The sequence below is a fragment of the Ochotona curzoniae genome, unplaced genomic scaffold, assembly GCF_017591425.1.
Source record: "Ochotona curzoniae isolate NIBS_2020 unplaced genomic scaffold, NIBS_Ocur_1.0 contig_523, whole genome shotgun sequence".
Taxonomy (NCBI): Eukaryota; Metazoa; Chordata; class Mammalia; order Lagomorpha; family Ochotonidae; genus Ochotona; species Ochotona curzoniae.
Window position 1 is genome coordinate 3,886,947 of NW_024466459.1, and position 25,819 is coordinate 3,912,765.

General features: G+C 45.9%; 1 pseudogene; it reads left to right on the forward strand.

Annotated features, from left to right (window-relative positions):
* The first annotated feature begins 13,985 nt into the window (after positions 1-13,985).
* LOC121162367 lies at positions 13,986-20,467 on the forward strand (annotated as a pseudogene).
* The last annotated feature ends 5,352 nt before the right edge of the window (positions 20,468-25,819 follow it).

Sequence of the window (25,819 nt, forward strand, 5' to 3'; positions counted from 1 at the left end):
CGCCCCACTGCACACTTTCTCAGAGCACTGGACACAGCAAAGCATGTATTATTGCTGGAAAGCGAAGCAAAGGATGTATCTCTTTTCTTATCTTATTTGACTACTGTTTTGGACTAGAAAGCAAAGCCTGAAGCCGGGATGAAAAGGCTGCCACCTGATTTGCAGAATGCAAGGCCGGGGCAGTGCAGGTGAAAGCCAAGAGAAAGAAGGTGGGCAGAAACAGGAAAGGATGACACAGCAACACCTGAACCACGAGGTGACTCAGCAGGCACGCTTACTGAGCGTGCAGTATTTCTCCAGAACCCAGAAGATACCTCCTAAGGAGTAGTCCCAGGAAGAGGTGCCCAGCCTCCTCTTGCATCCTGTTGGCCAAACTTCCCTCTCGGGTTCTCAAGAATCTGACTCCACACAAGTGGAATCCTCTGGTCCCCCAGCAGCAACTCTCGCTTCCAGCCCTTCAGATGTCAGTGCCCACTAAGTCAGAAAGAGGAGGAGTAGCCCTGCCAAGTGGGCCACCAAGAGGGAGGAAGATGGACCAGGCCAAGGGAGCCCCCAGGGCTGTGGAGCCAGTGGGTGGAGCCTGTTCTTAGGCGATGCCATCTGGATATGCCAGGGTCAGCCTGGAGCAGCTCTCTCTCTTTCAAAGATTTATTTGTTTTTATTGGAAAGGCAGATTTACAGAAAGAAAGACAGAAAGATCTTTAATTTGCTGGTTCACTCCCCAAGAGGTTGCAATGACGAAAGTTAAGCTGATCTGAAACCAGGAGCTTCTGCGTGTTGAACTCCAGTCCTGGGGCTCTTGGCTCCAGACAGTTCTCAAAGGAGCCCAGCAGCTCATGGAAATTTCTGGAATCTCTCCTAGAGAGGGGTTCTCTGAGATGCAGAGTAACCTCAGCTCAAATCCCCAACCCCTCCAGCCACTGCCCCACCTTCTCCAGTGCCCCACTCACCCCAGAGGCGGGAATGTTTCACTGGAGAATGTTGGGGTCAGGAGCTCCTGGAAGGAATGCCAAATATGAGAGGGCTCTGCTGACACGCTTCAAGACGTGGGAGGCTGCAAGCTGCAGGGGATTTTAGATTAAAAGAGTTTCCAAAGACACTTCTCCAAGGTCAGTGACAGGCGGGTCCAGCCACATCTTGTGCCTCCTGCCGAGAATTCCAGAGGCCAGGACCCTCTTCTGGGGAGTCAAGCTTGAAGGGTTTCCCATGGAGCCCCAAGATGGGGGGCAGGTGGCATATTTACTTCGATTTTCCTCTGCTAGTCTTCCAGGCTAGAGGAGACCCCCCGCTTGGGCAGCAGTCTGAAGCAGGCAAAGCCAAGCATAAATTTCATCTTCCTGCACTTGAAGAGCTGTGTGGCTGTGTCCAACCGACCTTGTCTCTCTGACCCCATTTCTTCCTTGATTCAAGACGATGGAAGATGTATGGAGATAGGGCGGGGATGGGGAGGGGGACAACGTGTGACATGTATGGTGGAAACACCCTGTCGTGGGCCCAGTGATGTCACCTTGAGTTTGTGCTGTACCTACGACCTGTTGAACCACTTCTGAAGACGACCACTGAGGCAGGGTCTTCTTCAATGTGGGTCTCATTACCAACACATCAGCCAGATGCCATTGGTTCATTCTGTAACAAGTTGTTACAAAACTACCACCTGCCAGTCATGGTCAAAGACACCAGGGACTCGGCAGTAAGAATAGGTAGAATCACAGAGCTGGACTTCCACTGAGCACAGTAAGAGTGTTAAGTTGTGCCTGAGCATTTTTGCACACATTCAGCTCCTACCAGGACCTCCCAATGTGCACACCATTATTCCCATATTGTACAGATGAGGGCACACAAGGGTTAAAATGGCAGATTTGGGTGGGGGCGGGGGGTAATGCTATGGTGGAGCACATTAAACTACTGATTGCAGTGTTGGCATCCCACGTGGGCACCGGTTCCAGTCCCAGAAGCTCAGCTTCAATTCTCTGCTGAAGTGATTAGGAAAGCAATGGAAGGTGACCCAAGTACTTGGGTACCTGCACCCACATGGGATACTTGGATAAAGTTTCTGCCTTCTGCCTGGCCTAGGTCTGACCAATGTGGCTATTTAGGGAGTGAACAGGCAGATGGAAGATATCTCTCTTTCTTTCCCCCTCTCCCTTTCTCTGTAATTCTGCCCTTTAGCTTACTAAATAAGTATTTAAAAAAAAAAAGTCATAGTCAGTGATCCAGGACTCATTCCAGAAGCCCCTGACTCTAAACAATTTTGCGTTACCTTTCCCATCTGTAATGCTGCCAACTGTCCTTAACATCAGAGCAAGAAGGCTATGTGAAGATCCCTGGGAAGAGAAAAGCAGAGACGGGGATGACACCTCCATTAGCCAACACGTCCCCCAGGCTCCCTAGACAGGTTTCCCTCAAGAAACACATTCTTTCCCCCGCCCCCAATGCCTCCTGGAGCAAACTCCACTTGCCAGCTTGCCGACAGCCTGATGTTCCAGAAGAATGGGGGAACAGACTCTTCTTGTTTGAAGCCGCCAACTTTGGGGTAATTTCTTATGGCAGCCCTGGGAAATGAACACAACTTTGGCGCAATGGAAGAAGCGCTGGTTTTATAGTCAGATGGCCTGAACTCCAGCCCTAGCTCTCCACCTCCTCGTCAGGGCACCCTTGCACAAGAATTTGGCCTTCACCCAGGCCTTGTCACAGTGTCTTCCTCGGAAGAACAAGCACATTATCCCTTGACTCCCAGGGCTGCAGCGCAAATGAGGCAATGCTGAGAGGATGGAGACAGAGCAACCAGGAAAGTCCACTGCGCTCCTTCCAGGTGGAGGGCTGGGCTAAGCGGGGGACAAGATTACGAGCTGGAAGCCCTAGTGCCCAGGACAGGGCTGGAAGTAGAAACCCCTGAGCATTTGCTTCCAAAGGTTCCAGTGAGTTGGCAAGGAGGCTCCTCCGTGACATCATCTCCTAAACCGGGAGAGCCCAGCTCCTGGACCAGGCAGAGGCAACCGTTTGCAGAATGAATCAAGGAGCCCTGGCACTTGGCTATTGAGTCATGACTTCCTGCCAGGAGCCTGGGTGTGTGTGTGTGGGAGGGAGCCCTGTGCCAAGGGAGTCTTCGGGCTTCAAAGCCCAAGAAAAGGCAATTAAGTTTATGGTGGACTTAGTCAGGAAACTGTAAACGTAGGCCATTGCCCCCGTACAGTAGACTCTTTTAGCACCATCCCAGAACACACTGAACAGTCTGGGCCCTGGTTCCAAGATCGTCTCTTAAAACACCATTTACAGTCTAGACAAGGTTATTGTGACATCATTGCTACCTCTGGGTCTTCAAATGTCACCAGGCTGGAGTATATGCTAGGTGATGGACCAAGAGCCTAGACCCCCAGCCCCAGTCTCACACCACATCAAATGCCTCCTGGAGAAAAAACATGAAGGAAATCAGAAATGGTGAACTTGTGGGCAGGCGTGAGTGTGACTTGGTTTTCCAAAAATAGATCACACTCCCCTGGCTCCTTTTCAAAAAAACTCCTTTTAAAAAAAGATTTATATATTTTTATTGGAAAGGCAGATATACAGAGAGGAGGACAGAGAAGAAGATCTTCCATCCACTGATTCACTCCCCAAGTAGCCATAATGGCCGGAGCTGATCTGATCTGAAACCAGGAGCCTGGAGTTTCGTCTGGACCTCCCACTTGGGTGGTACAGGGTCCCAAGGCTTTGATCATCCTTGACTGCTTTCCCAGGCCACAGGCAGGAAGTTGGACAGGAAATGGGGCAGCCAGGGTTTGAACCAAAGCCTATTTGGGATCCCAGCATGTGCAAGGCAAGAACTTTAGCCACTAAGCTACCTTGCCCGGCCCTCCAAAAACTCTTAACAGGTGGAACTAACCCTTAGCACCCAAACTGTGGCCTGATGGGCTATGACCAGGGCTAAGCAGGGTCACTTCACAAGGCTGAAGGAATCAGCTCATCTAGAGGATACAGCAATCCTCAACATTTATGCTCCTAATAACAGAGCTTTAAAAACATGAGAGAAGTGCAAGGTGAAATAGACAAATTACAGAGATTTTTACACCCATGCTTCAACACTGAGATGCGAGCCACACTATCAAGTTACCTGATTAATTAATTACAAGTAACCCAACTTCATATCAGGAACTGAAGGAATGAACACCTTGTGATTCTTGCAAACAGCAGAATTCTACTCAGCAATAAGAAAGGAATGAGTAGCACAGCACATTAAACTGACATTTAGGTTGCCAGCATCCTATATCTAGGTTCTGGGTTCAAGTCCCAGCTACTCTTCTTCAGATCCAGCTTCCTGCTAATACATCTGAGAAGCATCTGCTGGTCTGGGTTGTGGGCGTTTGGGGAATTCACCAGTGGATGGAAGATGTGTGTGTGTGTGTGTGTGTGTGTGTGTGTGTGTGTGTGTGCAAAAGTGTGTGTGTCTCTCTGTCATTCTGCCTTTCAAATAAATAAATACATCTTTAAAAAAATAAGTTGCTCACTCAGTGTGGTGGCTGAATCTCAGATTGCTTAAGATGGATAATTGTGTATTTATCATGTATGAATCCACTTATATGAGACTCCAGAAATTATTCAAATCAATCTATGACAGAAAGCACAGACACAGATGTGGTTACCCGGGGACAAAGGTGTGGGGGCGAGGGCTGGGCAGGGATTACCAAGAGCATGAGGGAACTTTAGGGGGCGAGAACGTGTTCCCCTTCTTGGTTGTGATAGCAACACAGGTTTAAAAAAAAAAGAGTTTTAAATTACACATTTTATACGCAACTTATTATATGTGAATTTCATTCCATGAAAGCTTTTTTATTACTATTATTGTTGTTGTAAAAGCTCTCCAGGAGGCAAAGAAGAAAGTCTCCCTTGGGAAGTTGAAATGGTACGTTACCCCAGTGCCCAGGGTTCATGAACCAAAGCCCTGAGGGATTGGGGAAGGGCCTCAGAAAACAGGACAGCGTTTGGGAGTCCAGCTGCATGTCTCCCAGGCAGATAAACACAAATATTCAGCAAGCACCACCAAGATGTTCCTGGGCGGGAGGACTTGTCTGGCTGGCAGGCAGCTCCGGGCACTCTTAGCACCTGTCATCACAGCGCTCGGTCTCCAACTGCCTGCCAGCTTGGATAGCAGGTGTGTGTGTACACGGAGACTTCATGAGGAGAAGCTCCTCCCACACCATCATCATTCAATCCTTCACAGGCCCATGTGGCAGAATCAGGCTGGTGCTGCTGGGAAGGACTGCGTGTGGTTACTGCGTTGAGAGAAGGGTTTAGAGTCAGCCGCGGGACCTGACTTTTCCCGCACGATGTGTCAGAGAGATTGTCTGGTACACATAGAAACCATCCCACTCCCGCCACAGGTGCACTGTGTTCGTGACACTACCTCAGCTAGACCTCCTAGGTGATGGATTCACAAAGCAAAACTCAAGGCCACAGAGGGCCCACTGTGGGTTTTCGCGAATTAAATTTTATAGGAATATAGCCCCACCCATCATATACACAGGATGGCCTTAGTGCTACAACAGCAGAGGTGCCTAGCTGTATTTTAACAGACTATTTGGCTTGAAAAAGTCTAGAATATTTGTTTTCTTGCTCATAGGAGAAAGTTAGCTGGGGCCAGCGTTATAGCTCACAACAGCCTATATGAACCCTATGAGCGAGCGCTTCAATCCCAGCCACTCCACTTCCATTCCAACTTCCTGCTAATGTTCCTGAGAAAGCAGCAGAAGATGGCCCACGTGTGTGGGCCCAGCACCCCCGTGAGACACCTGCCTCCTGGCTGCAGCCTGGCCTAGACCTGGTCGTTGTGGCCATTTGGGGAATGAACCAGAAGTTGGAAGACCTCTCTTTTTTCTCTCCCTTCCTCCCTCTCTCTGCCTTTCAAGAAAATAAGTAAGTCTTTTTAAAAAAAAAAAAGTTAAGTTGGCCCCTAGTCCTACATACTGGGCCTTAATTAGAATTTGAAAAATCCATTTAGCTAATAAGAAATTTAATATATTTTACTTAAGAGAAACATATGAAGATGAACAAAATTTAGCATATGCTACACACACATAAATACTGTTTGATTCCACACCAGCCAAGTGCATAAACACAAGATCCCTCACTCAAAACTCTCTGGACCAGAAACATTTGGGGTTTGGGACTATTTAGTTCCACATGCGATTTCTTGGGGATGGGACCCACCAAGTGTAAACAGAAAATTTACTTATGCTTCGCATGTACATTAGGTAGAGCCAGCCTGAGGGTAATTTTGTATAAAATTTTTACTAAATTCTGTGCAGGAAACAAAGGTGCACAGTGTGTGTTTCCTACTGGCAGCAAGCACTGGCACTCGAAATTTCAGATTTGGGAACACTGACTTTGGGCTTTTGAGCTTCATCTGTAGACCGCTGTTGCCGGGGCCTGGGGAGAGGAGAATTAGAGCTACAGAGTTTCAGGCTTGCAAAGTAAAGGCATGGGTGGGGATGACGTCACACAACAGTGAATATACTGAACCCCAGTGAATTATACACTTAGAAATGGTTAAGGGATAAGCATTTGCCCCAGGGACAAACTCAGGTTAAGACACCTCCCCTATCTGAGTACACACGTTTAGTTCCTGGCGCCAGCTCCTAATTCCAGCTGCCTGCCAGTACTGACCCTGGTAGACCCTGCCAGTGCTGACCCATGATGACTCAAATAGCTGCCGTTCAAATGCAAGACCTAGATTGAGTTTCCAGCGCCCAGCTGCAACCCTAGGTCATCGTGGGCATTTAGGGGGTGAGCCAGCAGACAGGAGCTCTGTATCCATCCTGCTCTCAAATAAAATCTCTTAAATGATGAAAGATAACTGTCATTACATGCATCTTTGATATCAACTTGCAAACGAGACAGGTGGGTGATGAGGAGAAATATTGATTTTCATGATTTTTTTTTCCATAAAATGTCACCATGCAGGGGGCAGGTGCAACAGTCTAGTGGCTAAATCCTTGCCTTGCAGCCTCCAGGATCCCATATGGGTGCCAGTTCATGTCCCGGTTGCTCCACTTCCCATCCAGCTCCCTGCTTATGGCCTGGGAAAGAAGTCGAGGATGGCCCAAAGCCTTGGGACCCTGCATCCATGAGGGAGACCCACAAGAGGCTCCTGGCTCCTGTCTCAAATGGGCTTAACTCCAGCCCTTGCAGCCACTTGGGGAGTGAATCAGCAGATGGAAGATCTTTCTCTCCATCTCTCCTTCTCTCCAAAAATCTGATCTGCCTTTCTAATGAAAATAAATAATCTTTACAAAAATAATAAATTACCCTACAGAGAATGGTCAGGTTGCTCCTGGAATCTCAAGCTGCTGAGGACCTGGGCCAAAGGTCATGACCAGTACTGGGAGCAGAGGGCCAAGCAGGGGCCCTTCCAGGAGTTCTCAGGGAGTCAGGTCCCTCCACATCTCTTTGGGACAGGCCAGTCTCAGGGGCAGGTTCTCAGGCATGGGACGTATAACTGCTTCCCACACCCCGAGGCCTGCCGCAGTTGGTGGGGGATCCCCCAGGGAAAGACGCCAGATCTGGCACGTCACCCCTCCACCACGCCCAACCACACCAGCAGGGTCTACCATGGGAAGCAAAATAAGAAAAGAGAAGTGGATGTGGAAAGGCTTTTAGAAGTTTTTCACTCCCAATGTGCCCCCTCCCCGCCCCCCAGCCCCTAAGCAGTCCGGTTTTATGAGAGGGATGCTGGTGCCAGCCTGGGGTCAGGGCCCCAGGGGGTTTCTGACCATCAGGGCCGGCGTCCCCAGTCCGCAAGACACTGTCCCGAGCTTGGGTCCCGCGTGTGCAAAACTTCTTATAGTGGCCTTGACCACGGACAGGGCGCTGTGCAAAACGTCTGATTGCTCCTCCAGAGATGGGTCCTCATCCTCGGGCACCAGGCAATGGGGCAGTAAGCAGGTGCAGCATCAGGCCCCAGCGGGGGGCTCTTACTTTGAGGGTGGTCCTGGGAGGCTAGCAGACACCTACTCTGGTGCCCGTGAGGCCAGCATCTGTGTGTAAACCTGTCCCCAGCCTGCTGCCTGCGGAGTGGCGCTGACACAAGGCTTCCACCGCTCAGGGTGCAGGGGAGGAGGAGTTACAGAACCTGGGGACCACGGCCAGCAGCAACACTGTGGAAGTGCGAGACACCCCCCTCCTGGCCTCTCCAGGGACTGCACCTGGCCCTGCAGCCTGGGGCTCCCGGTGGGCGGCAGCCTCCGCACCTGCCAGTGGGCTCTTGGTTTGGGGGTCAGAAGCAGAAAGCCAGATTCTTGTCGATCTAATGGGACGTGAGCTTCAGACAAAAACCTAGACGTGGGGGGCTTGGCTGTGATCCGATTCCCGGCCTGTTGCAGCTGCCAGGGGGATATGCAGGTGCCAGGGCGACTAGGGAAGTGTCCCAACTACGCGTTCTTGTGTCGGAAAGTGAAGGCTCCTGCTGACCTTCTCAAGCCTGATGTTGAACCCAAACAAACCAAAACCTAGAAACAGAAAGTGTTTCTGGGGGCGTTTTAAAGTAATTAAAGGGCAAAGCAACAGATTTAATAAAAGAGATGGCCCTGGGCAAAACCCATCTCATCTCTCAAACGCAGCTGGTGTGTTTTCAGGGAAGACATTCGCTTTTCTCCTCTTTCCAAACGCAGGCGGCTGAATTGTCAAATGACACTGTTGAAAATCTGAAAACCTAGAGGTCATGCCAAACCCGGCTTGAAAGCAAGAAGCCGTTCTTTGGTCTCAGCGCAAGTGTGTATTCGGCAATGCGAATGCAAATTCTCTGTAGCCGGCTGGCCTTCCAGGCCCGGCAACTACAGACAGAACATATGAAAGCCAGTCTCGCTTTAATTTCTGACAAGTGTTCTGTTGGAGAAAGAGCTACTCATTGCAGCTGGAGACAGTAGAGTAATGAAAGGTGGCTCGCGGGTCCAAGCGTGGAAGCAGGGCAGTGAAGGGCTGGCTTCGGGGTCCTCTGCTGGGGGCTCTCTCTGGTAGCGGATGCCTTGGGGGAAGTCAGGAAACTCCTTGCAATGCTGCGAGTTCTGAGGAATGCTTCTGGGAGAGGACAAGAAGCAACACGGGTGTGGATACTTGGCACCTCCTGGATGCGGTCAGCCTGCATCCAGCTGTAGATCTTTGCGACTCCGCTGCGTTCTTTTGGGGCTGGTGGGAAGTTGCCTAGAGACAAACCACACTTGCAGGATTGGTCTGCAAGTCCCTCTGGGTCCCTTGCATATGGAGAGCTTGAAGGAGGAAATGAAGGACCAGTCCATGGCCTCTTGCGCCAATTTCTTCCTTCGCTTGCTTGGCGCATGGACACCAAGCCCTTGGCAGACTGGGAGGATAAGGAGAAGCAAGAGGCGACACTAGCATGCGGCAGCAGGTGCTGGGACCTGCCCTTGAGTCCTCCCAGCAAACTGATACTCAGTAACTTCCAAGGCTGGTAATTCAACATCCTGTCTGTCTCTGAAATTACATGTACGGAAGGCTATAACGAGTTGCCCATAGACCGTATTGAAGTTGCCCAAACAAATGAGATCAAAACACTAGGTTGGGCCAATGATGCTATGGACAGGTGATCTCTTGTGTCTCCACTTACTAGCTAAAGACTCCCCAGCTCTCATTTGTTCCTGCTTAACCCATTCCTCTAAATTTATCCCCATGACTTTGAAAAACTGAGCTATACCTCGTATACCACCAAGCTCATTCATTCAAAGGGTACAATTCAGTGGTTCCTAATACATGGATAGAGTTGCACAACCACTGTGTAATTCTACAAGATTTATAATTGTTCTTAAATGTCATGAACATTTAAGGAAGTAATACTTCCTTCCAATACCACCCCAATTCCCACCCCTTGAACAGCGGCGATTTATCTGTTCTGGGTGCTTCCTGTAAATGAAGTTGTGAAGTATGTGACCTATTGTGTGTTCTTTTGTTGAGCATGTTTTCAAAGTGTATCCTTGTCATAGCATCTATCAGCCAGTCCTTTTGTAGGTGTAAAAAGCAGTCAGGATGGGACATATCACATTTTGTGCATTCATCGGTTGATGGACATTTGGCTTTTTGCATCTTTTGGGCCTTTATAAATAAAACTTCCAGGAATATTTGTGTATAATATTTAAATTTTTTATTTTAAAAGAATAGAGAGACTCCCACATCTGCTGATTCACTTGTCCACGCCCATGAACAGCTAAGACTAGAACCAAGTAGAAGCTGGGAGCCTGGAGTGCCATCTGAGTCTCCCATGTAGGTGACGGGGATGCAAGTTCTTTTTTGTAACTTAATTTTTTGTTTTATGATATAATCCCACAGGTTCTGTGATTTCCCTTGCCCCATCCCCAAATTTCCTCACCCCCACTGATTTTCCCCCATATTTTAACAATAGCATAGTCTTTCATAAGCAGTCATAAGTCCATCATTCTGCTAAGTGTATCCTGGCATTGTAGGTACAGACAATGGCAGACAGCCTATTGTCAAGACACATGTAACAGTTTCATTGGGAACCCATCTTCAGTTTGGAAGTAGAGATGTATGCTGCATTGTGTCTTCACATCTGGATATGATAGTGTCTATTACACAGTTACTATACATTCCCTTAAGTGAATAGCCATGCAGCAAAATCAACAACAGGAATAAAGTTTAAAATTTTACAACACTATAAAGTTAAATAACATACTACTGAATGACCAATATATCAATACAGAAATGAAAAAGACAACAAAAAAAACTTTCCTGGAGAAAACAAAGCTACTGTATGACCTGAGAGTCATTAAATAATTTAATAATAGAAAGAAACTATTTAGGAGAAATGAAAATATAAATAAAATGTCAAATATCAAAATGAAAATAAAAACAAAAATAGCAAAACCTATGAGTTGCAGCAAAAACAGTATTAACAGGGCTATTGATTCTGTATTTTGCACGAAGGTTGCCTCATATTTGTCCTTTGGGGATTGAGTTACTTCACTGAGCATAATGGTCTCTAGTCGGGACCATTTGGTTGCAAATGGTGGAATTTCATTCTTTTTAATGGCTGACTAGTATTCCACAGAGTAGATTCTTCATGGTTTCTTTATCCACTCCTCTTTTGACAGGTATCTGGGTTGTTCCCGTGTCTTTCCTATAGCAGATTGTGCTGCTGTGAATACAGGATTACAGATCCCTTTCTCATATGCAGATCACATTTCCTTTGGATTATTCCCAGCAATGGGATAGCTGGGTCATACAGAAGGTTTATTTTCACTTCTCTTATCACTCTTCATACTAACTTCCATAGTGGTTGTACTAGCCTACACTGCCACCAACAAAGAAGGACCCCTTTCTCTCCACATCCATGTCAGCAGGTGTAGTTAGTAAAATTCTGAATGTAGGCCAATCTGAAGTTAGGTGGAACCCCAATGTGGTTTTCATTTGTATCTCTTTGATGGTCAGCAGGCCTGAACATTTTTTTCATATATCTATTAACCATTTGAATTTGTTCTTTCGGAGAATGTTCTACTCATTTCCTTCACCTATGTCTTCACAGGGTTGTTCGGTTTGGTGTCACTGAGTTTCTGAAGCTTTTTGTAAATCCTAGATACTAGACCCCATCTGTTGTGCAGTGTACAAAGTCTCTCCCATCCTGTTGGTTGCTGCTTCACCTTGTTGATCGTTTTCTTTGCTGTACAAAAGCTTTTAGTTTGATGTAGTCGCATACGTTTATTTTGGCTTTGCCTGTGCTTAAGGTGACTTTTCAAGAAGTCTTTCCCTGTTCCTCTATCTTGGAAAGTGTTTCCTATGTTTTCCTCTAATAGTTTGATGGTTTCTAGATACAGGCTTAGGTCCTTGATCCATTTAGAGCTGATTTTTGTATAGGGTAACAGGTGTGGTCTTGTTTCTCACCTCTGCAGGCTGCTATCCAATTGAGGGACACAAGTTCTTGAGACGTTGTGGCTACCTTCCAGGGTGGACATCAGTAGGAAACTGGATTAGCTGGGACTCCAACCCAGACACTCTAATGTGGAATGCAGTGTCGTAAACTGCTGCACCCATCACCCACCTGTTATCTGCACGTCTTTGTGTGAACATTTTTGTAACATTCTCTTGGGCAAACACCCGAGGGTAGAACTGTTGCGACTTATGATAATTCTGTTGGACTTTTTGAGGAACTGCAGCAGGTTGCAGACTCATCAGCAGCGATGGGAGCTCTGATGGCTCCACATCTTCAGCAACATTCACTATTGTCCAACTTCTCTTTCATAGTGAACGCAGTGACATGCAGCAGTATCTCTTCGTGTTTCCCATTGGCACATCTTCAACAACTGAAGATGCTGAGCTTTTCCCATGTGTTCATCGACCACTTGTGCGTCTTCTTTGGAGAGATGCTTATACAAATCCTCATCCCATTTTAAAAAATAGAATTTTGTCTTTTTATTTTTGAGTTGCCAAGAGTCCTGAATATGAGAATCTCATCAGATACGTTATGTAGCAATATTTTCTCTTGTTCTTGGGATGGTTGTCTTCGTGGGATTGTCTTTCTTGATAGGTTGCCTTTGAACAGCTTCAGTTTTATGAAGTCCGGTTTTCTAGTTGTTGTCCCTTTGGTGTCATATCTAAGAAACTAAGGTCAGCTATCTTCCATGTAAAGGTATTGGTCTTTACATGTAGGTCTTTGACGATTTTACGTTAATCTTTCAGGTATTATAAGTCCAACCTCATTCTTTCGCATGTGGATGTCCTGTTAACCCAGCACAATTTGTGTAAGACTGTTCTGTCCCCCACTGAATGGTCTTAGCAGCTTTGTATAAAATGAATTGGCCATTAGTGCATCGGTTTGTTTCTGTATTCTTAATCTTGCTCCTCTGGACCACAGCTCTATCCTACACCAGTCCTGGTTACTCATTTTGAAGTTGGCCAACTGTGAGTCCCCCAGTTTTGCTCTTTTTAAAGATTATTTTGGCTCTCCTGGAGCCTTTGCATTTCCATGTGAATTAAGGGATTATCCTCTCAGTTCCTGGAAAAGGGAAAGTTGAGATTTTGTCTTCGTGGTCATCAATATTTGAACAGGGAAGAAAGACAATCATTAAGTAAGGAAACTTCTTTAGCAAAATGACTTTGGGAACATAACACAGTGTGTCTCCAGGCCGTATATCCTGCACAAATAAAGAAAACCTGGTACAATTCTGACTTAGAATGACTCACATTTTCTAAGTAAGTCAATGCAATATTTATATATTTACCAGTCATTCTGTGGCAACATGCAAGAGAATGAGCTTATTTTTTTTTATCAAATTTAATCTGTAATTAAACATGTCAATGGGCACAGTAAATTTGATGTAGGGTTAGACACAATATTTTGAAAGTTAAAGGCCTGTGTCTTGTGATTTTTGAAGTAAATTCACTGAAAATCAACCCAAGCTATGGAAATATGGTTATACCAAATCAGATTGCTCACATATACAACCATTCATAATATGTGCACATTCGCTAATGTAGCCTCAGTTTCCTCATGTGCAAACGGATGATCCCTGGGGCTCTTAGCTAAGTGACAGGGAGTGGATGTGCCTTCGTATCTTGGGTATCTGCTTGGGGCACGAGGCATCTGACACCTTCCTTGGCATCCCTCATGGAAGGACACGAGGTTCTCTAAGGAAAGGTGTGATCACAACCTTAGCTGCACTTTGCATACACCTGAAGGTTCAGAATTTCAATCCGCAGAGGCTCATGTTGGATGATGACCAAAGCTGAGTTTCTCAGGGTTTCAGAAACCCTACATTAGTCACCAGCTTTCTTCAACCCAGACTCACGGAACTCCTTCCCAAGAAGTCTTCCACCGCATGCTGACTCATGCCTCCTGGGAACATGTACTAGATGAAGGGAATTCATTTATGTCACGTGCCAGCTCCCCCAGATTAGTAGTGGCACCTAAGATTACTGTGTTGAGAATGGTTCTGAGGCTGAGCTTCAAGTAAAGGAGGGAAAAAAAGGTCAAGATGGGGAAGACAAAAGGTAAGGCACAGACCACACATATTGCTCTTCCCTTCTCCATAGCTGACATAAAATCCCACACCCCATGAAGCGTGTAACTAAATTAAACATTATCATTTGTCTTTATCCTGAAGATTATTCATAGGATAGATAAGCAATGCCTTGCACGTATGTGTGTAACAACTTGGATGAGAGAGTCTGCGTAATGAAATCCCTCTAGCCCATATGCAAAAAGACATGGATGATGAAATGATGGCTCACTCCAATCTCTTCCAGTTCTCAGCTCACACAATGTCGGAACTACAGACCCTTTCAAAAGTCCACTTCAGCGGTTCTGTGCTGATGGCGACAGATCTCTTGTTTGTCCCCCAAATCTTACCAGAAACTACAAAATGCAAAAAGATAGCCTGTTAGAGCTCAGGGGAGAATGTGGCACCCACCTACCCTCTGCTGGGCCTCCCTGGCAGATTCCCAGGAATGGGGACCAAGGTCAGCTTCAAGCACCTGACCTGTGTGGAGACCCACTTCCTCAGTCATCGGACTGAATCCGCTCCGTCTACCCCCTCAAAAAAATCCTGAGTCAGCCAACAGGTGAACTAAAAACACCTGTGCATGGAATCGCCATGCCCTCCCCGCACCCTCCCCCAAGAACAGCAACAGGCAAAAAAAAAACAAAAAAAAAAACCCTAAAAACAAAAACCTCAGCTTTGAATTTGCCTATCTGAAAACACAGTTGCTAAAATGCAGACATTTCAGGCTTGATTTATACCAAGCCTCTCTTGATCAAAAAGGCTCAAAAAGAATCTCTTTCTTTCTTCATCCTTTTTCCCTCCTCTCTTCCCACTTCTTGGTTTTTCCTCTGAGCCAAGATTGAGTCAGCCTCGCCACGCTCCCCACCATCACCACTACCACGGCCTGACTCCAGATCTCGCGCCCTGTGGCCTGGGGACCCCCAACATCCCACTCAGCCCTGGGGGCCCCACTCCAGTCCATGCCACCCCCTGGGCAGTTCCTTGGCAAAGATTTGAAATGTTTCTATTTAAATGACATTTGAACAAACGCAGAAGGGTTCAGCTGCACATTAATCAAATTCCGTGGGATCCAGTTGGGATCCCGGAGCCTGCGGACAGCTTGCCTGGAGTTCCCTCTGTTTCCTGATTTGAATGGCTTTGTTCTAGGTCCAGGAAGGGAGGGGGCCAGGGCAGGGGTGCGGGGGACGGCATTTGGCCTAAAATGAAACATTTCCCTTTTTAAGTCAAAAACTTAAACATGGCTTGGAAGAGAGAGTTTAAGCTTCCTAATTCACCATCCTGAGCAAAGCAATGACAGGCCTGCAATTTCCTTCTTGGAAGAGCAGGTTCATAGAAGCCAGCACTTGGGCAGAGCAGCCTGGCACTTGCCCTGTGCCTGTGGGAGCAGGATTTTCCCATGCTCCCGGAGATGCTGCATCCTGCAGGGCAGCTGTGCCTGCTTCCTCTCAAATTCTGCCTTGAGATGCACTGTGAGGAAAGAAAGCAAGTACAAAGAGAGAGGAGGAGTCACAGGGCAGCTTTTCTGTTCCCCAGTCCTTTTCTTTTCCTATGTTCTGTGCCTGGGTGGAGACCACTGCTCTCCGTACCACTCAGAGTATGTGACTGTACCTGCCCCCTATCCTGGGAGGTCTCCCACCATCTCCATTCCATCCTCTCCCACCAGCGATCTCAGCAGCAGTAAGCACCCAAGACACCAGGGAAGAGACAAGAGCTTCACATCTTTGTGCAAATCCCTCAAACTGGAGTTTTCTCATCCCAGAAAGGAGAATATTGGGCCACATCCTGATTCCAGATAACATCCATTTTGGAAAGAGTTTAAATCACCAAATCGTAGTGCTCTGGAATCTTTATGTCAGACCTCCTTTTTCAAAGGAAGAGGAGGACATCAGCCTCCAGCAAGTAAGAGTCTTGAGAGCGTCACTTGACCTTGTACTTCATACGCTCTTCCTCAGAAGACTGTCTCGCACTGGTTTGACAAGCGTTTAATCCACAGGCAAGTCTGAAGATGAACAGGTGTTTGCATGACTAGATGGATGGGTGGTCGGATGGATGGGTGGTCGGATGGATGGGTGGTCGGATGGATGGGTGGTTGGATGGATGGGAACTCTGTCAGACAAACAGATCTTTCTATCTTGCCCAGGTTGCCACATCTACTAGGGTCTCAAGGTTTGCAGCTTCCCAAAAGTCATATTTTGCAAACCTAACCATCACTGGGCATTAGTAGGTAGGCTTAGGGGAGTTAGTTAGATGGTGAGGAAACAGCTGTCACGCGTGGAATTAGGAAAAAGAAGGCCACGAGAGCTTCTTTTACTCTTTGGACATTTTTAACATTCAATTATTTGAGTGGCAGACGTACAGAGAATCATCTATCGGCTGCTTTACTCCCCACATGGCCCCAACAGCTGGGCTCGAGCAAGGCCAAAGCCAGGGGTCTGGAGCTCCACGCAGGTCTCCCGTGTGCTTGGCAGGGGCCCACGGCCATCCTCTGCTGCTTTAGCAGGGAGCTGGATTGGAAACGGGGCTCCCCTTCTGCCACCTGAGGACACAGCTGGGAGGTGCCACCCATGAAGCAGGAAGCATGCACTCATCAGACACCAACTCCACTGGTATCTTGAACTTGGACTTCCCAGCTTCCAGGACCACAAGGTATGAACTTTTGGTCCCAAGCTTCTTGGCTTAGGATGTTCTGTGAAATTTCTTGAGCAGACGAGGATACTGTCATAATTAAAATAATCACAAGCTACTGTCAGAAAGCAGAGGTGTAACCTGATATGCCCCCATTTTTCCTTATGTGAGTCTTAGTTTGCTGCAGATTCATTTCTTCCAGATCCAGTTTTGCCACTAATTTGTCCATTCTAGAAGTGGGAAAGAGATTTTACATGATGATTCCAAGCCCTTGGAATCCTCAAAAGTTTTCCAAGAAAAATATTGCAAGCTTCTCATTTAAGTTTCTCCATGTTAACATTTACCTAGGAATTCCACTATGCTAACAAGAACAAGTGAAAATGCAAGAGACTAACTCAGTCTGGCTTAAACCCTATCATATCAGGATTTTATTGATGTAAATATAAACCCAAAGATTCTGAAACATATTTGTCTCTGTGTATAACTAAACTTTTGTATTTAATTAAATTTGAAAGAGATTAAAACAGACAGACCAAGATGTTCCTTTCGCTGGTTCATTCCCCACTGTCCACAATAATCAGGGCTCAGCCAGGCAGAATTCAAGAGTACCGATTTGAGATTGGTTTCATTCTCAAGCAGGATCTTGCCCATAGAGCTCCACATAGCCAATGATCATTACAGATCAGGGAGCAGTCTTTTCCAGTAGTTCTGGTCGAAGTCCCGCAACTCATTCTTACAGGCTTGCCTTGGGTCAGGTGCTTATTGCTGAATCAATCTTGGCGATCAGAAAATTAGAATAAATGCTATGATTGGTCAGAGAAGGGCAATGGTTCAGCTGATTGCTAATGACCAAGGAATAGCTCCACAGAGCAAGGGGGAGGCTCTGTATCCAGAAGGAAAGACACAGAGCATACAAGTGCCACCTGGCCACCAGCATGGCTTACCTGTTCCACTGCAGGCCACAATGATATTTTCTCCCATTTTCTTAGAGGACACATTTACCTTACAAGAACCATGCATTCTCAGAATTAAATTTAGCCAAGAAGATGACAGATCTGTATACTGAAAACTATCAAACACTGATGAAGGAATTTAAGGAAGACATAAATAGGTGGGAAACCAGTCCATGATGATGGATTAAAAGATTTAACATGCTTTTAAAAGTCCATACTAGCCAAAGGCAATGCAATCTCTATTAGAATTTCAGTGACATTGTTACAAAAAAAAAAAAAATAGAAAAAAAAAAAGAACTGAAATTCATATGGAACCATGAAAGACCCCAAATACTTAAATCAGTTTGAAGCAAAAATAATTTAAAAATGGAGACATCACATTATCTGACTTCAAAATCTACTACAAAACTATAGCAGTCAAAGCAGCATGGTATCAGCATAAAAATCAAAAATGAACTCAAAGTTGCCTGAAACTGAAAAACTGCTAAAAGAAAACAAGCTGGGAAACTTCTACAGCACTGGTTGGGCCAATGAGTTTTTTAACATGAATTCAAAATCACAGGCCACATAACCAAAAATAGGTAAGTGTCTCAAACCAAGAAGCTCTGCAGAGCAAAGAAAACAAACAGTGAAGAAGTAGCCCATGGACTAGCAGACAGTATTTGCAAATCACTTACCTAACAAGGAATTAATATCCAGGATATATAAAGAACTCAAACAACCCAAGAGCAAGAAAACAAGTGAAAAAAAAATGGACAGTGGGCCTGAATGGACATATCTCAAAAGAAAACATACAAATTGCCAGTAGGTTAACTGAAATCTCTGATAATCATTGGGAGATGCAAATCAAAACAATAAGATACACACAATCATTAAAATGGCACTTACAGGGGGAAAAAAAGATAAAAATATCGATGAGGAAGAGAAAAGGGAACCAATATACATTAGCATAGTCAGTATGGAAATTAGTATGAAAGACCTTTAAAAAATCAAAAACTGGGGGCTGGAAATAATTAATCTCCACATGCGATGCCGGCATCCCACATGGGCACAGACGCCATCCTGACAGCTCAATTTCCAATCCTGGGTTAGCTCTCTGTTAACGCACCTGGGAAAGTTAGGGAAGACAATCCAAATTCTTGGGCCTCTACCATTCATGTGGGTAATCTAAAGGGAGGTCCAGGCTTCTGGCTCCAGCCTGGCTTAGACTTGGCTATCACAGCTTCATGGGAAGTGAGCTAGCAGATTCATTCTCTCTCCCCCCGGTCCCCCTCCTGTAACTCTCCTTTTCAAATAAATAAACCTTCAGAAAATAAAATAAAAATTGAGCTAGCATATTATTCAGCAATCCTGCTGTTGGATACATTATCCAAAGGAAATGAAAGCCATGTGTTGAAGAGTTATCTGCCTGCCTAGCTCCATTGCATTCTTATTCACAATACCCAAAACATGAAATCAACCCAAAGCATCCACAATGATTTGTACGTATACACAGAGGAATATATTCAGCCTTGAAAGAAGAAAATCCTGTCCTTTACGACAACATGGATGAACCAATACCACTCGATCTCCACTCTATGTGGAACTGAATAGTCATAGAAAGTAGCATGGCAATTACCAGGGGCTGGCTGAGTAGCTGGTAGTTGATGTCTAAAGCTCAGGGGGCAATAGTACAATACACTCACCCTAGCGGCTGATTAGAGCTGCTGTTAAAATACAACACTCCTGCTACGGTATCACATGCTGTTCCTGGGGTGATACGTTCTGAGCCATTTCTTGTCCTTTCCGTATTGTATGTGCCCTTATCACAACCCCCATTAACCATGGTAATCCAAACGCACCTTTCTTCCACACAATTGAAAAGAATTTAACATTGACAAGAACCTCTACATTTTTCATGTAGGTAGCTAATTTCCAGATCAAAGCAAAGTGTGGTATAGACAAATATACATTCATAAAATGCCTAGTGGGTAGATGCACTTTTGAGTAAGAAAACACCAACCAAGCTAAAACAATCAAGATTCTACAATCTGCAAAGAACTATAGTAATTCTCCTATAAACTATTACTTTCTATAACTTGAACAAGATTTTACAAAAAAAAAAAAAACAGAAAGAATATGCACCTAGCCAATAAACATAGATTTTTTCATAAGTACCCAAGTAGTCAAGTGTGTTAGGACAATGATGATGCTTAAGATATGTCCAACTTGAGAATGTGTGGGTGACACCTAGTTCTGATTCCTGACTTTAGCTTCCCACTACTAATGACCCTGGAAGGCAGTGATGATGTTCAAACAGTTGGATCGTACCCTAGGGGAGTTTGGATCGAATTCCTGGCTCTCTTTTGGGAATTAACCCAATAAATGGGTGCTTTCTCCTCTCTCTTTTTTTCTCTCTCCCCCCTCCCATTCAAATAAATAATTTTTATGCTATGCATTTAAAAAAGACAATGGGATACCACTATATGCCCACCAAAATAGAAAACACCAAGTCTTGACATATGCCAGAGTTGCACACGGTGCCAGTCCTTCCACCTCGGTAGCCATTGGGAAGTGCAGTCACGCTCCGCGCTACCCCATGGCTGTCAGCCTCAACAAGGGCCCCAAGGTGACCAATAATATGAGCAAGCCAAGGCACAGCCGCCACTGTGGGCACCTGACCAAGCACACCAGTTCGTGTGGGACACGATCTGGGAGGTGTGAGGCTTGGCTCCCTATGAGCGCTGCGCCGTGGAGCTGCTCAGGGTCACCAAGGACAACCAGGCCCTCAAGTTGGTCAAGAACAAGGTGAGCCTGCACTTCTGGGCTAAGAGGAAACGCGAGGAGCCGAGCAGCGTGCTGGCTGCCATGAGCAAGGCGGCCGCTAAGAAGGACTGAGCGTCCCCGCCTGTCCATGTCTCCCCTTCCACCCCGCTGGTTGAGGGCAGGAGGAGCTCTGGGGTCTCTTGGAATGCCTGCTTCTTATTCAGGAAATCATTTTAAATAGATTGATCACGTTACAAAAATCCATCAGGCTGGACCCTTGGCTCTTCAGTGCTTGCATTCCACTTTAGTGTAAATGTTCCTTTAAAACAGTACTGCGCAGGCCGTAGTTCCAGGGCTTGACTGCCTCCAGTTCTACTGGCTTCCATTGGGAGGCTGAGTTCACTATAGACAGGAATTCACTCTCTCACTTCCCCTCTCTTGGAAGAAGAGAGAAGCTGGGGGCAAGAGGAGATGGACCATGGTGGATGCCAAGTTCCCCTTGGCCTTCCCCCGCCTTTCCTACCCTAGTGAGTTTTCCACTGTTCCACTAGTTCCACTGGTTCACTTCCCTTCCCTGAGGCAAAAGGCACCAAAGGGTTTGAAGCAGGGAGGGAGCCAGTAAAATGCAGCTCTGTGGCCTAACCTTTCCACTTAGCAGTGCGTTTCAGACTCATCCCAGTATGGTTAAAGATTTTCATTGACTGCATGCCATCCCATTGTGTGAACTTACAGCAATGTGCCTTACTGCATCTAATGTTGGACAAGTAGATAATTTGCAAATGACTGTGACTCCACAATGAGCAGCCCCAAAGTATGAAGTATGCCTCTCTCTTGGGTCCTGAGGCAAATGGAAGAATCGCTCTGGGTTCTAGTCCCCAGGCTTATAAAACACGCTCAATCTCCCAGGGCTGTTGAAAGCATACAATGAGATAATGTTCATCAACAGCATGTTGAAGCACAAGATGATTGTGACAATATCTTAAAAATCCATGCTGTTTTCTTCAGGATTTAAACAAGATAAAATACTGGGTTAAGTGATGGACACATTTTCTAAAGTCTTCTGGTAGGTATTTTAACTTACTTTCCATAACACCTGTCCAGAGCCTCCTGTGCACCCAGTGCACCTGTCTTCCAGCTTCTGGGAATGTATTGTGCCAAGGCTCAGAGCTCCAGTGGTACCTGCAGAACTGCCCTGACCTATGGGAGCCACCTAAGTCAGCTCGTCACCCACCTCCCACAAGGCAGGTGCAGACAATGACTGACGGACACAAAGTTCCTCACCTTCCCCCTTTACATCCATATGGACTTCTTTCTCTTGTCTCTCCAGCTTCCCTCAACAAATTCCTTGCATAAGAATCCCTCGTTCTCATGAATCTATGCTGAACACCCTTCCAATGTCAGGGTTGAGGGTGGCCAGCGGGAGGTCCCTCACACTTAGTGCAATCACTCTAAAACTACCAGGCGGTACAGGCTTCAAGAAGGGGGCACGCACTGGTAGAATGGGGTTCTCAGTCCCAGAAAATCCTGGACCGAAGGGTAGCATCTCACCAGGCTCCTGTACAGAGGACACCCTCACTCAGCCAGCCAGAAACCTAGGCGAGAGGGTGGGCAAGCTGAAAGTGAGCACCGAAACGGTGTCAACAGAGTTCATTATAGGGTCAAGGCGGAAAGGGAGCCATTTGACCCAGTTCATGTACAAGGACACTCATTGATAAGTGAGCCACCTGATGCTTATGTGGTGCAAACAGTAATAATAAAACACCTGGTATTTGCTTGGGTTGCTAAACCAGTATCTTTAATCTCTCTCTCTCTCTCTCTCTCTCTCTCTCTCTCTCTCTCTCTCTGTTTGATGACTGGAGCACCCACTCTGTGCGGCCTTCTGCTCAATCCACACTGGTAATAGTGACAAGACTTTGATGTCCTCCTCATTCAACAGAATGTTGTTTAGTTCAAAGTGAAGAACAGAGGCAATTCTTTGCTTTTAAATTATTAGCTCCCTAAGTCTTCTGTAATGATATAGTTTGACTGAAGTGTGCAGTTTATTAACTACATAAAGACGACATTATCAGAGCAGAGAAAGACCGCTGCCAGCTTTGCCTTTCAGCCTAGCAGCAGGGGTTCTTGATACTTTGATCTCAATCAATGCTAAATGTCTTTGTGAGATAGAGCGGGAGAGCTGAAATTATCTTTGGCATGGCAGCAGCGTCAATTACGCAAGCCCTTTTCCTTATGAATTAAAGTGTTCTTCAACTTCTACCCCACTTGTGGGTTAGGGATTTTTTTTCCTTTCTTTCATTGTTGTTTTTCCAGGGAGGAAAAGCACTTGGACTCATTCTCTGAGCACTCGCTGGTCACACTCCGACTGACCTTTGAAAATCCACATGCACTCCTCCTCCTCCTTCCTAATTGCTCCTCCACCCTCAGTTCCAAGCGCTAGTCTTCCCGGAGGTGACCCAAAGGACCATTCAGAGAAAAGGGCGCATTGTGTCCACTGGGCTAACTGCCAAAGCGATCAGCAGAGACCAGTGAAGCAGCCCCTTGACAAGCGTGTCATTCGGCGATTCTGTGAACTGGAGGCGTCCTCAACTGCCGGGGCACCCTCCCAGCTGCCCTCAGCTGCTCTCTGTGCCACCCCCCACCCGACAACTCTGACCACGCACCAAGGAGCAATTCAACTATCCAACCGCTCTCATGATCAAGACCCAGTCATCCTTGATACACCCACCCCCTGGGATAACAATTCCAAACTACAGTTGAGCCCCATGAGTGGGCATCCGATCAATTTCTAAGGCGGAGAAGGGAGAAAAGAGGGAAAGGAGGGGAGGGAAGGGAGGGAGGGGAGAGAAGTGGAGATAAGACATCTGCGTATTTGATGTTTTATAGTATTCTTTCTTGACATTTTTGTATCAAATATGAGCATACTGAAGCATCGTCTCATTGATCCTTAACCCCAAAGAAACCCTGAGAGAAGGATTTGAGGCCAAGCCATTTTATTGGAGTGGGAAGGGAGATTTCCAGAAAGCACTATGAGGGAATGAAGAAAGTGAGCCCAAAGGGGAGAAAAGCCAGGAAAGCATCTGTTGATGACAGAGCCACCATTATGAGCCCCTGGAAGGGAAGCATCAGTCAGTCCATACACACCCATCTTCTGTGAGTGATGATTTCATCTGAACTCTAGCTCCCTAGACCAAGTATGCTCCCATGGCCAGACAGTACCTACAGGCAGGGAAAGTGGGCAGCTGTTGGGATACAGAGGTAAACTTGGGTGACCTTGAGTGGCCTATGATGACCTTGGGATACACCAAGTGGATACAAATAAAACACCTAGTGTCATGTGTATCTTACCATGTACAGCACTCAAGAGTTTGAATGCCCTTATCCTAGAAGATTAAAGTAGGTGAGGCACCATCCATCTAGACTTCTGAAAACTCTATTTGAACTGCATGTGCAAACTTACTACATTAACCTTTAGTAATATTGGCATAACTTACAACCTCGTAGGTCAACAAACCCAACACAGTTTTGTCCTAGAAGGACCAATCAACCAACCATGAGTAGAATTGGAAACCAAGACGTGTAAGCCACAATGGATCACAGAGCCCCTGTTGAGTGCCTGGCACTGGGCTGGATGCTGTGGGACATCAAGGACTTGGGATATTGATAATCCAAGATTATGCCAAAGTTAAGCAAAACAGGTCAGTTGGAGTACTAGTATATACCAGACAATCACCAAGTCAGAAATGGAGATTTTACTCTCAACCTGACTTCTTTCCAACTTGGTCACTGACCCTTAGTCACATTTTCTTACTATGCCAAGAATTAATACCCTCTTTCCCATCTCATTCACAACAGTTACCCTGGATCATTTGTACTGAGTTTACCACCAGACACTTGTCTCCCCTTAATTATGCTTTAGGGACCTAAGGAGCCTTAACTTTAACTAAGCTGACCTCAAAAGCTGGACACATGAAAGGGAAAGCAGGTGGGCCAAGTGAAGACCGGGACTTGAGGGAGGAGGGTAGCAGGTCTTCCTGGGGTCCTGAAAAGATGGATGTGTGTTTGTCAGGCAGGGAGGATGACAGACAAATATGAAAATAGTTCTGCAAAGCGTAAGTAGCATGGTGGGTTTGAGGAACATGAGCAGGTGTGTGTTCTCTAAAAGAAGGGAACTGTAGATAAGAGGATTGTAGGAAGATGAATGTCACTAGCAGTGAGCAGAAACCACTTCTGAGCATCTCTCCGTTGATTTGCTAAGGGGGTTGGGCTCCATCCTGTAGCCAAGGTGACTCTACAGAAGGTTTAAGCACAGGCAAAACAGATAATGTTGATGGTTTTAACAACTCACGCTGGAGGCATTGTGGAGCATGGACTGGAAAGATTGCAAGTAGAGAGCCTGGAGAGGAAGCAGCAGGCAGTTGACCATGATTTCAACAAAGCTCACAGTTGACAGAGGAGGTGCTTTCTAACTGGAACGCCCTGACTAGCAGGGCGATGCCCTCACCATCTACTGGTAGCATTCGACTGGAAAGAAGAAGACTGGCAGTATCTAGGGCCTTTCATCAGGCAATTCTAACTCCAGGAGTCTCCTGTAGGAACACCTATGAAAGTGAAAAATTAGAAATATCTCAAATATCCAAAACTAAGAATCAGTTAAATTATACTAGAATGCTATCATTGAATAAATCCACTACTAACAATAATGCTTAGATGAAGAGCTTCTCAACTAGGAAAAGGGTTTATTAACAAGCTAAGTTAAGTTTTTGTCAGATATAATATGTTACAGATATTATCTCCCAATCTCTGGCTTGCCTATTCATTTTCTTGATGGTGACTTTTTGATGAGCTGAAATTTCAAATTCTCATGAAGCACAAGTTATCAATGTTTAACTTATGTTTTGTGTTTGCTGTGTAGTCTCTTAGAAACCTTCGTCCGCTCCCAAGTGACAAAGACATTCCCTTGTATTTGGTTTCAGTAGCTTCGTTGTTTTGTCTTTTATATTCAGATCCATGATCTATCTTGAGTTAGATGCTTGCATATGGTGTAATATAAGCTTTAAAAAAAAACGCCTTATTTTTACATGAATTTGATCATAAAGAAATTTTTCCCATCCTGAAATGTTTTAAAAGGAACCTATATTTTCTTCTATTTCAATACAATTTATGTTTGCACTTTTAAGCTTTGTTTATTTTTATTGAAAAGATAGATTCACCAAGACAAGCAGCAACAGAGAGACAGAAAAATTTTCCATCTGCTGGTTTTATACAAATGGCCGCAATGGCTAGAACTGAGCCAATCCAAAGCCAGGAGTTTCTTCTTGGTGCCCCACGTACATGCAGGGACCCAAGCACTTGGGCCAGCCTCTGCTGCTTTCTCAGGGCTGGATCAGAAGTTGGGTAGCTGGGACAGGAACCAGACAGGAACCTCTCACTCCTGGGTCTGTCCTTTCACTTTATAAGCATCTATCATTGCCAGCCACTGTCTCA